Source organism: Vicugna pacos, chromosome 3, assembly GCF_048564905.1.
Source record: "Vicugna pacos chromosome 3, VicPac4, whole genome shotgun sequence".
NCBI lineage: Eukaryota > Metazoa > Chordata > Mammalia > Artiodactyla > Camelidae > Vicugna > Vicugna pacos.
The window spans coordinates 4,812,233-4,822,943 of NC_132989.1; positions in this window are offsets into that span (position 1 = coordinate 4,812,233).

A 10,711-nucleotide genomic window follows, 5' to 3' on the forward strand; every position below is an offset into this window, starting at 1 on the left:
TCCCATAATTAAACACTTAATTTTCGCATGGTGTCATTCTGAAATCTTCAGAAGGATGCGTAATTTTCCTGAGTGGTATAAAAGTATGTATTTGTGATAAAGAGTGACGGTACCATTCAGATAAAAATTGGGAAAATAACCATAATATTGGACTGTACAGCCAGAAGGGGCCCCATCAGTTCGTTTCCTATCAACTTGTAAAAGGGTTCATAAGATTCGTAGTATTTTAGGAGCTGATTCAATGCTAAGAGAGAGACTTCAGTGGGAATGGAGGAAAGTTATGCTTTTTCTTTTTTTGAGAAGATTCTGAAGGGGAGCTTAGGGCTCTCAGATGAGACACCCCTTGCCTAGGTAAGTTGGCGATGAGTTGGGGAGGAGCGAGGAAAATGGGATGGCACAAAGGATCCAGGGGAGGGCTGGGGCTGTGGGTGGAGGGGTCAGTCTCTCTACTCCAACTTGCCTTTCAAAGCACAGACCTGTAACGAGTTTCCACAATGCTAATCTGCCCTTAGTTTCATAGCCCCGGGGAGAAAGAACCTGATCTCAAGGTGGGGGGAGGTCTGCATTGCTTCCCTCTGGTTTCCTCAAGGAAGCAAAGCAAAGGAAGAGAACAGGTGCCACAGGAACATTTTAGCTGAATACATGAGTTCTGACCTCCAGCCCCCGTCCCCGTATCAGCCATCTCTCTCCAGGACACAGGGCACAGGGACCCCAGTCTCAGCTGTGTATCTGAGATTGTAGGGGACCTCTGGGGTCCCTCTGAAACTGAGGAGACAACGGGACCAGAGGGAAGCCAGGTTTGCTCCCTGGACGGAGCGGAGCGGGAGCTGTGTTTGTTGCTTCTCTTGCTAAAAATAGAAGCCAGAGATTCTGGGGCACTGAATACCCTTTTCTCCTCCAAGGGAGGCAGATAGAAAAGGATGTGGATTAGGACAGGAGACAGATGGGAGATAAGACCAACTTCTGGATTTTTCTCTTAGCAGATGGCCCTATATTTATGACTTTTGCCTTTGGCTATGCTACTGAAACCATCCAGCCACCCCGGTGACACCTATCACTTCATCGATGCTGACTGGTCTTTTTCTGCTCAAAGTTTTGCTTTGATTTTTCAGGCCCTGTCAAACCATAATCCTACAAACCTGAAAAAGCTGGAGTTCTCGGGTGGCTCCCCTTCCTAACATTTCCCAGACATGGCAGGATAATTAGAGTTGATACTCAAGTGTGTGTGTGTATAATTACTTGTTAGTGCTTCAAGGGAAAAATCCTATTCATTCTCCTCACCCAAAGCAGCACATTTCAGAGGAAGCCTGAGATGACTTCCTCACACCCCGCCCCGGAACACACCTCTTTCCTGAGAAAGATGTCTCAATTTCCACTCCTAATCCTTAGCTCCCCATCCCCAAAATGCTTTTGAGTGAACAATTCAGGGCCCCCCGAAAAGAGCCCTTCCCACACTTTGTAAAGTCCCACGTGTAACTGTGTCTTCTTCACCTGGGAAACGCGACACACACTCAGAGCAGAGGTGCCGGGATGAAAGCTCCAGGCAGAAGTGATCTGTGAAGTTTGGTCTAAATGCTGAGGACTAGGAAGGAGCACGTCCTGAGGGTCCAGAGGGCTGTGTCCTCAACACAGCAGGGTGCCTGACCACGGGGGGCCACAGCCACACTTCATAGGGTGCCTCTGAAGAAGCCGAGGGTCCAGGGAGAGCCTTTACAGGATCTAAACTCTGTGATGTCCTTTCGGTGCTGACTGCCTGACTGAGACATGCCTTAGCCTGCTCAGATGGACCCCCTGATTCTCCCAGTTCAGCTTCCTACAGGGGGTAGCTTATCATGTGAAGTTGTGTAACAGAAAAGAATGCCCCACTTGTAGTGACTACAATTCCGGAAGCAGCCTGTTGTGTGTTTCACCCTGGGGCATAGCGCCCCGTAAGGCTTGGGGCTTTGCCTTCTCTTTGAAGCCCTCCCCAGAGAGCAAGGCACAGGCTCCTTGAATCCTACGTGGGCTTTCTCTTCCCTGGGCTGAGGAGGCAAGGGGCGGGGCGATTTGCCCAGGACTCACTGACTAGGCTCATATTTTATGCACATTCCCATTGTGTGCCCAATACAGTGATGTGAACAGTGAAACATACGCCCTTCTCTCAAGGATGAGGAGCTAATGCACAGAGAACAATGACAGGGGTGTGTGTGATGGGGTGGATGGCTGAGCACAAATAATCGGGGGGGGGCAGGGGAGGCGGGGAGAGGAAGTAGTCAGTGCTGGTGCATAAGGGTGGCCAACCTCCACCATTCAAAAGTCCCCAAATGACAAATGCTGGAGAAGCTGTGGAGAAAGGGAAACCCTCCTACACTGCTGGTGGGAATGCAGTTTGGTGCAGCCACTGTGGGAAACAGTATGGAGATTCCTCAAAAGACTAGGACTAGACTTACCATATGATCCGGTAAGTCCTGCTCCTGGGCATAAATCCAGAAGGAACCCTACTTCAGGATGACACTTGCACCCCAATGTTCATAGCAGCATTATTTACGATAGCCAAGACATGGAAACAGCCTAAATGTCCATCAACGGATGGCTGGATAAAGAAGAGGTGGTATATTTATACAATGGAATACTACTCAGCCATAAAAACTGACAACATAATGCCATTTGTAGCAACATGGATGTTCCTGGAGATTTTCATTCTAAGTGAAGTAAGCCAGAAAGAGAAAGAAAAATACCATATGAGATCGCTCATATGTGGAATCTAAAAAAAAAAAAAGAAAAAAAGAACATAAATACAAAACAGAAACAGACTCATAGACATAGAATACAAACTTGTGGTTGCCAAGGGGCCAGGCGTGGGAAGGGACAGACTGGGATTTCAAAATGTAGAATAGATAAACAAGATTATACTGTATAGCACAGGGAAATATATACAAGATCTTGCAGTAGCTCACAGCAAAAAAAAAAATGTGATAATGAATGTATGTATGCTCATGTATAACTGAAAAATTGTGCTCTACACTGGAATTTGACACAACATTGTAAAATGACTATAACTCAATAAAAAAATGTAAAAAAAAAAAAAAAGGCAAAGCTAGCTAGGATTTGGGGGAGGGGTGAGTATGCAAGAGGAGCCCACATCTAGGTAAGGTGGGAAGTAAACACCTCAGTCCCCAGAAAGGCAGTAAGTAAGTTAAGGATGCCTTTTGTAAGAAAACCTTTGGGGTAATTGTGGGGACCCCTGGGCTGGTTTAACTCTTGAAGAGGGCACATCAGCTATAGTGGGCAAGGTGCACCGTTATCACCAGACACACTTTACAGACAGGAGAGGCAGCAGCAAGGCAGGGACTCCGACCCAGACCACCTGGCTGCACGGTCTGCGCCCACTGCCTGTCAATCAATCACCGCACCCCAGGATTACGAATCCACTGGGGCTGCCATAACCAAGCCGCACAGACGGCGTGCCTTAAGCAAGAGACGTTTATTTCCTCACGGTTCTGGAGGCTGGAAGTCCGAGATCAAGGTGCCATCGGGGTTGCTTTCTTCTGAGGCCTCTTTCTTTGGGCTCAGAGATGGCTGCTTTGTCCCTGCGTCTTCACATGGTTCTTCTTTTGTGTGTGTCTGTTACAGACTGAATATTTGTGTCAGCCCCAAATTCATATGCTGACTCCTAACTCCCAAGTCAATGGGATTGGGAGATGGGAAATTTGGGAGGTGATTAGGTCATAAGGATGGAGCCCTTCTCGATGGAAATAAAATGTGCAGTCTGTAAGCTGAGAGCTGTGTTTTATTCAGTGGACTTTCTGAGGACTCGAACCCGGAAGGCAGCTTCTCACATCACCCCAAAGTGGCAGGGGAGGAGCCAGGATATGTGAGTTCTGCCACAAAGACCAGGTCGTCAGAACATCGAAGGTTACCATTAATTAAAGAACATAAGACATCTCAAGTTAAGGAATTTAGCACTTTTTTATGTATCTGAAGGTGCAAAGTTCTGGGCTAATTGAAATCATTCCTTTGACAAGCACCTTAGCTCTCTAGGGCCAGTATCCCGTTCTTTCCCATCCTGAGTTCGCTCCGGGTGCCCCACTGGGGGTGGCAGCAGAGGCTGGGCTACCTGCTTGTCCGCATCCTTCCTGGGGGGGATGGGGCAGTAGCGGTTGATGACCTGATGGCCGCACATCCTTTGTTTACTGATATGACTAGCAATATTTTTCATTCACACCCTCATGGATGGGGTTAGGGCTCTCATAAAAGGGGCCCCAGAGAGCTCCCTCACTCTTCTGCTACATGAAGATGCTGAAAGGTGGTGGCTGTCTACCACCCAGGAAGCAAACCCTCACCCAGGAAGCAAACCCTCACTGGACGCTGAACCTGCCGGTGTCTTGATCTTGGACTTCCAAAGCCTCCAGAACTGTGAGAAGTAAATTTCTGTTGTTTATAAGCTCCCATTGTGTGGGGTATTTTGTTGTTACAGAGATGTAACTCACAGGCTTTCATCCCAGGTAAAATGTCCAATAGACTTGGACAGAAAAGGCAGCAGGTCCGTAGCAGGATGTGATGCTCAGTTGGTGGCAGGGAGGCAATGCCAGTGAGACGTGGGCTTGCCCGCGGCTGCCTGAGTGGGGAAGGGGGACGTTCTCCCCTAGGAGAGCCTTGGCTACCTCTGAAGAAGAAGCCACAAGACAAGACACTAGTTTTCTTCACAATAAAAAGGACATAATTAGATTTGAATTGTTATTTCATTCAGACCCACTGCCCTCGGAGATGGGGAGACACCCTATTCAGGGCACAGAAGCAAAAAAGCAAATGAATTTATGTTAACTTCATAAGAATAATTCATGAGGACAAAATGCAAATGTGTTATTTATTTAAAAATGAAAAAATCATTCATTTATTAAAGAAAGAAAGAAAGAAAAAAAAACCCAATAGGTTAAACAATGAGGTATTTATTTCAGTTCTAAGTTGTTCCATCCTGCAAATGGAGACTGTGTACAGAGAAAGCGTATACAAATCTACAAGAAATGACACAAAATCCAAAACAGAAGAAAAAATACACACAAAACACACTAGTGAGAAACCCAGGTAAAGGTCTGTAAATACAGAGGGGGAAAAAAAATGAAAAGAAACAGAAGGGACAAGTGGGGATAAACTTTTAATAAGGAACACCTCCATCTTGTGGCCGTGCTTGGTATAACTACTAATTAAGCCAAGTTCTGTTTTCATTTGTTCAGCCACCCATCCTCACACGAATTCAACCACAAACCCAACTGATATCTTTCAGTGCACGCTGTGTAGTAGGCACCGGACAAGTTATTCAAGATAGGGTAGTGAACAAAATTCCCTGCCTCCACGGAGGCTCCGTTCCAGGAGCTTACATGGGTGGAGTTAGACCATGTAATTAAATAAAGTTGGAGTAAGAATTTGGGAGCTGGTGCGGGAAGGAATAAACGTTTTCAGCAGGGTGACCAAGGAAGGCTTCATCGAGAAGGTGACTTTTGAGTAAAGGCCTCAAGAAAGGGTAGGGAGGGAGTCCCGCGGATGTGGGGGTGGGCGTGGAGAAGAGGGATCCAGGAAGAGGAAACAGCCAATGCAAGGGCCTTGAGGGGAGCCTGGATGCTCAGGAGCATGAGAGGACCAGTTGGGGCTGGAGTGTAGTGAGCACGGAGGTGAGCAAGGAGGAGATCCAGGAGGTGAGCAAGAAAGTGAGCAGATGGACAAAGAATAGCAGGTCCAGATTAAACAGGCTTTGACTTTTTTTCTGAGTGAGGTGGGGAAATGCTGGAGGATTTAATTGATTGATTGATTGAAGTATAGTTGACCTACAATGTTGTGTTAGTTTCTGGTGTACAGCATAGTGATTCAGTTATACGTATGTATATACTTTTTCATATTTTTTTTTATTATAGGCCATTACAAGGTATTGGATATAAGTTCCCTGTGCTATACTGAAGGACCTTATTGTCTGTTTATTTTATATATAGTAGTATGTGTCTGTTAATCTGCAAATTCCTAATTTATCCCTCTCCCACCCTTTCCCCTTTGGCAACTATAAGTTTGTTTTTCCATGTCTGTGAATCTTGTTTTATAAATAACTTCATTGTGTCATATCTTTAGATTCCACATATAAGTGATATCCTATAATATTTGTCTCTTTCTGACTTAATATGATAATCTCTAGGTCTATCCATGTTGCTGCAAATGACATTATTGCATCCTTTTTTATGGCTGAGCAATATTCCATTGCTGCTGATGAACATTTAGGTTGCTTTCATGTAAACAGTGATGCTATGAATACTGGGGTTCATGTACCTTTTCAAATTAGTTTTCTCCAGGTATATGCCCAGGAATGGGATTGCTGGATTATATTGTAGCTCTAGTTTTAGTTTTTAAAGGAATTTCCATACTATTTTCCATAGTATGTGTCTGCACCCAATTACATTCCCACCAACAGTGTAGGAGGGTTCCCTTTTCTCCACACTCTCTCTAGCATTTATCATTTGTGGACTTTTAAATGATGGTCATTCTGACCAGTGTGAGGCGATACCTCACTGTAGTTTTGATTTGCAGTTCTCTGATAATTAGAGACGCGAAGCATCTTTTCATTGCCCGTTGGTCAACTGTATGTCTTCATTGGAGAACTGTCTGTTTAGGTCTTCTGCCCATTTTTTGACTGGGTTGTTTGCTTTTTGTTATTGAGTTACATGAGCTATTTGTATATTTTGCAAATTATTCCTTGTCGGTTACATCATTTGCAAATGTTTTCTCCCAGAAGGTAGGTTGTTTTTTTACTTTGTTGATGGTTTCTTTGTTATGCAAAAGCTTGTAAGTTTGATTAGGTCCCATTTGTTTATTTTTGCTTTATTTCTTTTGCCTTGCCTGACCTAAGAAAACATTGGTATATTTTGTGTCAGAGACTGTTTTATCTATGCTCTCTTCTAGAGATTTATGGTGTCCTGTCTTATGTTTAAGCCTTTAAGCCATTTTGAGTGTATTTTTGTGTATGGTGTGAGGGAGTGTTCTAACTTCATTGATTTACATGCTGCTGTCCAGTTTTCCCAACACCACTTGCTGAAGAGACTGTCTTTTCTCCACTGCATATTCTTGCCTCCTTTGTTGAAGATTAGTTGAGCAGAGGTGTGTGGGTTTATTTCTGGGTTCTCCGTTCTGTTCCATTGATCCATGTGTCTGTCTTGTGCCAATACCACACTGTTTTGATTATTGTAGCTCTGTAGCATTGTCTGAAGTCTGGGAGGGTTAAGCCTCCAATGCTGGAGGATTTTGAAGACAAGAGGGATGTTATGTAAGATGACTGTCTGCTGAGTAGAGCAAGCTCAAGAGAACCAAGAGCATTTAGGGCTATTGTAATTCTGCAGGTGAGAGATAGAGATGCAGGCTTGCATCAGGATGGTAAAAGTGGGGATGGTAAAAATAGTAGGATTCTAGATATATTCTGAAAGTAGATTCAACAGATTATCTAATGGACTGAATATGCAATGGAGGAAAAGGGATAGTAAATGAAGATAGAATACTTCAATCCCATGCATTAAGTTAAGCATTTTTCATTTTTATCCCAAAACGTTTAAATTGTTTTGACTTGTACACGAAACAACAACAAAATCTCAAAAGTTAAAACTTAAGTTTGTATGGGAATAGTATAGCTCAGTTAAAAGTTGGGAAATATGTACTTAAAGTGATACATTTTGTTTCGGGTTTTAAAACATCATTCTGAAGTTCTTTTTTTGCAAATAACTAGCGGACATTAGTATCACGCAGATTACTAAAAGCAAATTAGAAGAAGTGTTTCCAGGATGCACTGCTGTTCACGCCTCTGCTCATTTGTAATCGCTCAGCCTGCACGGCTCACGTTAACACCGCGGCGAGCCCCTGCCTGACCGCTGCGACGTTCCCCCACTGGTCCCACCTCCTTCCGGGAGACTCTGAAGCAGAGGGAAGGCCGGTAAGGACTGACAGTGACCTAACACGGTTTTGGGAGGGTTTTCCCACAAGGCTGGGAAGAGTAGAGTGAGGATCTATGATGAAATAGCTGTATGAATCTCTTATCTCTTAGGGAACAGGCTGATCGCACTTGGGGGTAATTGATTAACAAACTATCCACTTAGTGAATAAATGCCTATCCTTCTAAAAGTTTGATAAGCTCTGCTCTAGGGGCTCTCAGCAGAGCTCATGACTACAGATTTAGTAAAGAAAAGACAGTTATTGTTATTATTATGAGAAGAGAGAAATTAGATTTATTTATTTTTCTAGTGCAGGTACTGGGGATTGAACCCAGGACCTCATGCCTGCTAAGCGTGCGCTCTACCACTGAGCTACACCCTCCCCCAACAGAAGCCAGTTATTAGGAGGCAGAGTGCTGTTCAGAGCAGCAGGGAAGCAACATTGGGGGTGAAGCATCTTCCTTGGGCGTTCATCCCTGGGATCTGTCCAGGGTATACCCCTTGGTCCAGAAGCCTGAAAGAAGGGGCTCTCTCTAGGCATCAGCTGAACTCTTCTACATCCTTGCTGAGAAAGCGCCCATCTTGGTTGAATAGGCTTTTCCTGAATTTTCTCATTGCTCAATCTCTCAGCCTGATCTGTTTCTTACCACGTCTGTTGTAATTCTTCTCCACCCACGGGAGGTGAGCAAGGAGGAGTTTATAATAAAAAAGAATTGTCATAATTATCTTGAAGTTTATAAAGATAATTTTAGAGATAAGTTCATAATCCAAGTTCAACTCTGATAAGTTCCTGGCAAGGCACTTCTGACTTTAATCAGATTTTATGACTACTGTTACCAGTTTGGGGAAGGTATTTTGGCTGTGCTGGTCAAGGAAGTTCCTGGGGATCAAAATCCCATGTGGGTGTTATGAGCAATGAAAACTTGTTTTTATGAGTTCCATATTGGTTTTATATATATATATTTATTGATGTATAGTTAATTTACAATATTGTGTCAGTTACTGTTTTTTTTATTGCTGCGTAACAAGTTATCACAACATAGTGGTATAAAGCAATATAATTTTGTTAGCTGGTAATTCTGTAGATGGATTCTGTCTGGGCTCAGCTGGGTTCTCTGCTTAGGGTCTCACAAGGCTGAGATCTAGGCGCTGGCCAGCTGGGCTTTTACTTGGAGAATCAGAGGGAGGATCTATTTCCAAGGTTGTTGGCAGAATTCAGTTCCTGTTATAGAACAGAAGTCCTCATTTCCCGGTTGTTGGCTGGCTTCCCTCCCATCTAGAGGCTGTCCTGTTTCTCCTTACATGACGCCCCTCCACCTGGAAAGCCAGCAATGGTGTGTCCAGCTTTTCTCAGGCTTGCAATCTCTTCAACTTTCTCTTCCATCACCAGTCAAAGGAAACTACGCTTTTAAAGGGGTTTGTGTGATTAGATTAGGCCCACTCTGATAATCTCTTTATCCTAAGCTCGGCTGTGTTTAATGCTATAATCAGAGTAGGGCTGTTTGGTCATATTCATAGGTCCTGGGAATTAAGGCTTGAAATCTTGGGGGCATTGAAAAAATTCTTTTTAGCTACCAGACGTTCTGGCTTCTGGCATAATGGAATAGGGAGGCTGACAAATCCTCTCTCCAAAAAGCCTCCATGAGAGCTGGGCAATGTAAAACACATACACACACACACCCCCACACACCCACACACACACACTCTTCCATGCCCTGGAATTTAATCAAAGGCACATGACAAATTGATAAAAGTCTACAGCTGAAAACTTCTGAACTCCGAATAAGAATGGTGAGACCAGGTGTCTCCATCCTTTCTTCTGTGCTGTTCCCCCTACTCCCACGGAAACATCAAGTTTTACTTTCCCTTTTTGGGGCTCACTTGACTTGGAGTGTAGTCAGGGTAAGTGGTGATCTTGGTGGCAGGCACACAGGGAGCTTCTGGGGCTGCTCGGGGCAAGCAGTGGCCTGGCAGGTGGGCTGGCACGTTTAACACGAAGATCTGGGAGGTGAAACGGTCACAGAGGGCCTGGTAAGTTCTCAGCGCTTCCTGGGGTCACTGGAGGCTGTGTGCACGTGCGGCGGACACCACAGGGACACCAGGCCGCCCATACACACCTGGCTGATGGCACCTGCACATATGAAAGTCAATGCGGGGACTGATTTGACAATAGCCTGAAACTGGAGCGTGCTCCCTGCTCACACTCAGATCCATCTGCAGGAAGTGGACACGACTTTTGCCCAGTCGTTGGCTGAACACTAAGCTAAATAGGCTATCCCTGGGGAATCAAGCTTAAAAATGAAAACAGGCAAAACAGAACGAGCAGAGACATCATTGAACACACATTGCAGGAAGATGCACTTCATGTATTCAGTCCATCTGTACAACCTGGGCGGAAGGCAAGGGGCAGCTGTTTGAAGACTTGAGAAATAAATAATAGCAGACAGATGGGGGAAGAAAACCAGAGTTTAAACTCAGAATTGATCAGGAGTTTGCCGCTTTTCCCCCTCTGGTGTCCCCTGGCAGCGGGCACCAAGGTGCAATATAAAAGGGCCCCAGAAGAAACCCTTTCATTCAGGCTCAAAGGCAGAGGGGAAATCCTCACATGCAGAGAGTGGACATTCCCCCTTTATTTCTCTGTTCTCGTGTGCACCCAGGCAGCACCACTGTGGCAGTGCAGTGGCCCCCGTAAAACCCTGCAGGAGCCAAAACTCTGGGGAAGGGAATCTGTTTTGTCCCCCACCCCAATCTCTAGCCCTTGTGGGAGGGGAGAG